The following is a 5,912-nucleotide window of genomic DNA, read 5'->3' on the forward strand; positions in this document are numbered from 1 at the left end:
AGAAATTAGCCGGGCGTGGTGATACATGTCTATAGTCCCAGCTACTCGGGAGGCTGAAGCAGAAGAATCACTTGAACCCAGGAGGCTAAGGTTTCAGTGAGCTGAGATTGCGCCACTGCACTCCAGCCTCATTGACAGAGCGAGACTCCATCTCAAAAACAAAACAAAACAAAGAAAAACGGTGGTTTGGAGATTCAGACTGCCAGTGTTAAGTACCAGCCCAATTACCACCTCATGAGTGACCTTGGACCGGTCATGTCACCTGTCTTGGTTTGTTTCCCTAGCATAAAAGTAAGAATAAGAAACAACAACTTTGCAATCATCCAAAGAATGGATTGGTGAATAGATACACAGAAATATGACAAAACAACTATGGTAAAATTAGAATTATAGAATCTTTTTGGTGACTATATGAGTGTTCACTATATAGCTCTTTCAACCTGTCCCTTAAGTATGTATTTTCATAATAAAATATTGGAAAATAAGCCTCAAAAAGGGCAACAACAGAGTTTTTAGAAAAGTTAAATGAGATACAGAGCTCTCAGCAATGCTCATGGAAGGTGCTTGGCATTCAATGATGATCTACTGTGCAAGTTGAAGATGAGATATAATCTGTGAGTTAGAGTCGTGCTAGGTGAACAGATGTGACAAACATGAGCAGAATGAGAAGCCAGGCCACATGACACAGAAACCAGGTGGACAGAGAGGAGCCAGTATGTGCCTGGCCCCTGAAGCATCAGAGTCGAAGAGAGGTGCACAAACGGAAGGATCAGGATGTTGTGCCTGGGTTGCCTAATGTGGGGGAACCTCAAAAAGAAAGGCAGATTGTCTTTATTACAAGCCACAGTATGTGATTTTCCATCCAACATCCCTTTCGAAGAAGAAAAATACTGGCCTTGAAGTCAAACCTGAGTTTAAATCCCGTCTTTGCCATACTAGTTGTGTGATAGGAGGGGACATTTATTCAGGCATCCACTACACCACTTGTCATTGGAAAACTTTACCACTATCACAAGGATGAGCCTGTGGCAACTATGCTTCTGCTACGACTTCTTGGTCATAAACAATTGAGCCAATCAGATTCTCTTTCTTGAGAATCTGAACTAAGAGAACAGACTCCTGGGAATGTGTCAAACGAATGGCAGAGCAATGTGGAAAGAGTCATGAACTCCAGGAGCTGAGTTTTCTAGAATTGGCTGTTTTCCCATCCTTCCTGGAGCCAAGTTCCTTAATTCCATTATGAAAGCACTATTGTTTTTTCAATAAATCCCAATTTTTTGTTTAAGTAGCCAGTGTCGGCTTTTATTATGTATAACCAATAAACATATTTACTAATACACCTAGCCTTCTAACTAATACAAGAGTTTAAGTGTCTAGGCCTTAGTTTTCTCATCTGTAGATGAGAGAGACAATACTTCTCTCAGGAGTTCATAGAACAATCAAAGACTAGGTGTACGAAATATACACATGATAAATATTCAATAAACATTATTTAAACTAAATCTGAGTTTCAGAACAGATCTTTTTGAGCAAGTTCTTAGAGACATCTTGCTTGGATGGGGAATGTGTGATCATGAAAAAAATAAAAGAAGCTAATATTCAAGAAAAAGGAAGGAGTTGATTGAATTTGAAATTCAGTTTTAAAAGAAACTTTCTGATTGAGATATCAAAAATTAAATTAATTCTACATAAATATACAGACTTAAATTTCTGTTGGGTTTCTCTATAGTGCTAATGTGGATTTGAAAGGGAAAGAAATACAAACTTCATGGACAGATAATATACTTTTCTTAACTTAGAGAGACTCTTCAGAATTTATCTGGCAGTAGACAAGATATTAAAGGACTTTTGATTTGGATTATTCCGTGAGTAATGAGGAATTTTATCATCCAAATTAAGGTAGCAGTGGGGGTAGGTGGAGACAAGGAACATGACAAGATCTAAGACCAGAATTAATTCAACCTAGAAGTACAATTGCTGAGAAAAAGCAAAGGTTTTTCTGAAACTCAAAATAAGAGGCAAAGCTTAGATGCTTAGTAAGAAATGTCAATTCATCCCTAGTAATTATTGACCTTTCAGTCTTGTTCCACTCATTGATTCTCATTAATCCAAATGTTTAGTTATCTTAAAATCAAATATATTTTATTCCAAAAATCCAAGTGGCTGGATTGTGAGTTTCATTTTTGTTCTTTAGGTCTTAACCCAATAGTTCTCAGATAGTGGTCTCAAGACGTGGAGCAACATCATCACCTGCAAACTTATTAGAAATGTAAATTCTTAGACCTTAACCTAGGTGAATCAGAAACTTTGGGAATGAGGACCGGCAATCTGTGTTATTTTTAAGTTTTCATTTGTAATTTTTGTGGGTACATAGTAGGGTGCATGAGATGTTTTGATACAGGTATGCGATGTGAAATAATCACATCATGATCATGTAAAATGGGGTATTCATCCCCTCAGCCATTTATCCCTTGTGTTACAAACAGTCCGAATATTCTGTCGCTCATGAAAGTTTGAGAACCACTGTCTTAACCATGAGGCTGGTAAAGCCAGTGCACTATCATTTATTCACTGGCAGTTAACAAACCTGTGAATTTGTTGACATAGGATCTTAAAAAAACAGTCAACCTTTTTAGACATGCCTTAGATTTGCAAGCATATTAGTAATTGGTAAATGGTAAGGCAGTCATTGTTACTCAGACTATATTTAAGGCCAGCCCTATGAATAAGTCTACTTAGTAGCCATTTACATTGTATTTTCCTCTGTTCAAATCTGTACTACTTTCTACTGCCTCAATAGTATAAAAAAGTCAACAGCATGCAGAATGGAGGAATCAAGGGGCAAATCAAGAAGAAAAAAGACAGAGCTTTTTTAAAAAAAAAATGGCAACTTTAATTTTGACAAGAGAAGAAATATCTAAAGTTTAGATTGATGGTAAGGAGAGCTTAATGGAAAAATAAAGGTATAATTCATTGTTCCTTTCTCCATCCCTCCTCTCCCCTGCACCTCCCCACTTTTCCATTACCCAACCCTGCCCCACCCCTCTCGCTTTGCATATGCCTTTGAGCTATTTCTGAATAACAGAGAGGGGGCGAAGACATAAAAATGAGATAAATCACATTTCAGCTGAACACAACTCACAACCTCATAGTCTCTAGCCTGTTTTCTGGAGGCAGACTTGGATATACAACTGGGCTTGAGGATACCTAAGTGCTTTTCCACCCTGTAACACCAAGATCCCATTCATGCAAGGCACTGCAATATGGAGGTTCAGAGCATGGATTCTGGAATCAGACAACACACAATTTCATCCCAGCTTCACTGATCCATAGCTGAGAAAACTTGGGCACATTATTTTACCTCTCTAAGTCTGAGTTACCGCATTGCTAAAATGAGAGTAACAGAAGTGTGTATCCTATGAATCCTTTCATAGGATTCTTAATGAAGATTAAATAAGATCATTCTCATTAAGCATTTAGAACAGTGTCTGGCACATATCAAGGTCTAGATTAATGTGAGCTATTAAGATGATTATTATATTGCCTCCCAAATGCTTCTCAGCCTTCAGCAGCATGTTGAGCATTTCCAGGCATAGCAACAAGGCAGTGAAAAGCAGGAGGGATAAAGGTAAATGTGTGAGGGTGGTAAAGTTGGAAGCGGGTGGGAAGGCAGCTAGCAACACAGGAATTCATTTATTTATTTAAAAACTTTGTTGTAAGATGTTTCTTTACAAGACTCGTGCTTGAATTACAGCAGTGGTTTTCAAGAGGAGTGGTGGGAGGAGGGGTACTTTGCCCACCCACCCTCCGGGACATTTAGCAATGCCTAGAGAAATTTCTGGTTGTCACAAGTAGGAGTTGCTACTGGCATCTAATGAATGCCAGAGATGCTGCTGAACATTCTATGATGCAGAGCACAGTCTTCCCAACAACGAACTATCTAGCTCAAAATTCCAATAGTGCCAAGAAATCCTGAATTACTGCATGATGTGAAGTTAGCTTAATAAGGCTGGACACATTTTTCAATATTCAAAAAAGCAATGATATGGAAGATTGAATTTTCATATCAACAAATTGATCGGTTAAATATCAGAAGGTAACCATAAGAAATTAGGTGAAATGTTTCTTGCTACAAACAAGAACATCAATGGCAATCAGAGAATTCTAGCATTGAGAGAATCCTTGGAAATGATCTAGTGACTATATTCTAGTTGAAATCATTCATCACATTTCACAGGTGAAGAAACCGAGACTTAGAAAGGCAAAGAAAACTTGATCTATGTCACATAATGATGCCACAGCCATCATCCAGATTCTTCCAAAAAACGAATTTAACTTGTTAGTCAAAGAGTGATAATATCAAGCGTGTTCAATTCATGTATTTGCTTTGCAGTTTTTCAGTGATCATAGTCTATATCTATTCCTATCTCCAGAAATTCCCAAATAAGGGCCTTACCTGATAAGGTGGCAGCAGTGGGAATGAAAAAGAAAAACAAAATAGATTTAAGAGGTATTGAGGGAAAAATAGATAAAACCTGCCTATTGATGAAAACTATGTCAGCTACTGATGAAGGAAGAGGAGGAATAAAAAGGTGACTTCAGTTCCCAGCCTGGGTGATGTAGAGGATGGTGGTGTTCAATCACAGGTGGAAAAATCAGGAGGTGTCTTGGGGTAGCAGGATGCTTATGCTGGGTTTCAGGTGCTGTCCTTTAGTCTGTGAAGTTGGGGAAGGAGATGAGGAGATGAACAGAATCAGGGAGGTCCAGAAGAGCACGGTGAAAGAATATACATTTGACTTGTTGGCTTCAAGGATGCTTTTGCCCCCAGAAGGAACAGCATCAGGACTGAAATCCAGATAACTCAGAGGAACCAGACACACTACTGTCCTCTGGGCCCTGGGGCCTCCTTCTGCTCCATATGAGCTGGACTAAATGCTCCCTGAAGCTCTTGCTAGCTTCAGTGAGCTACAGTTCTCCTAGCATTTAAATGATGACTGCGGCTCTCCTCTATAATAATTATTATAATAAGGATATTTCCCACAGGAAGGAATGATGCAAACATAAGAGATTTTAAGATGAGAATGCATGAGGAAAATAAACATGATTAAGAAATGACTTGCTAACGCTGCAAAACCTCTTTACTTTTTACTAATTTTTTTTCCTGACACTTGTATATTTCCTAGGTGAGAGCTGCTCTTCAGAACTCTGCAGGTCTCATCCCTGCCCTGACTTTTTCCTTGTTTCCAGGGCACTGCATCCACCACCCACATCCTTTTCCTTCAAAACCCGTGCTCACCAGGAGCACGCAGCAACATCTCCCTTGGTCACTGATGCTGAAGTTCCATTCCGGGGACAGGGTAAATATCCACTACTGCCCACCACAGTCACCCACAGCTTTAAGTGCCAGAGAATCCATCCCAGCGATAGAAGACAGGGAGGGCAAACTCGAACCAGTGTCCTTCCATCAAAAGCCTCCTTTGGTTCATGTCAAACCTATATCCTAAGAAACATTATATTTCTTCCTTTGATTGGACCAAATGGAAATCAAGCCAAGATTTTCTCTTAACATTGAACTCTAGGAAGACAAGCTCATGCCTACCACTTTTTCACCTCTGCCAGCTGCCACTTCCTTGTATCAACAGCCGCTTCTTTCAAAGGCAACTAACAGCACAGTGCCGCACAGGGTAGCAAGCTGTGAGGAAATGCATCTGAAATTGGGATTGGGATTCTGTGAAAGGCAACTGCAGGATGGTTGCGAGTACCAGCAGTGACCGCCAAGGCTTTATGCAGCACAGTGTACCCACACACTCATGGCCACGTATACACACACATCCAAGTGGACGCTCAAGACACACTATCTTGTCTCTCTCTCTCTCTCTCTCTCTCTCACACACACACACACACACACACAC

General features: G+C 39.7%; 1 protein-coding gene across 2 annotated transcripts in view; it reads right to left on the minus strand.

The window, feature by feature from the left end:
- HTR4 (5-hydroxytryptamine (serotonin) receptor 4, G protein-coupled) overlaps positions 1-5,912 on the minus strand; it is a 170,210-nt gene that overhangs the window by 163,303 nt on the left and 995 nt on the right. The gene's annotated exons all lie outside the window — the stretch shown is intronic.

The sequence above is a fragment of the Colobus angolensis genome, unplaced genomic scaffold (assembly GCF_000951035.1).
Source record: "Colobus angolensis palliatus isolate OR3802 unplaced genomic scaffold, Cang.pa_1.0 Scaffold90, whole genome shotgun sequence".
Classification (NCBI taxonomy): domain Eukaryota; kingdom Metazoa; phylum Chordata; class Mammalia; order Primates; family Cercopithecidae; genus Colobus; species Colobus angolensis.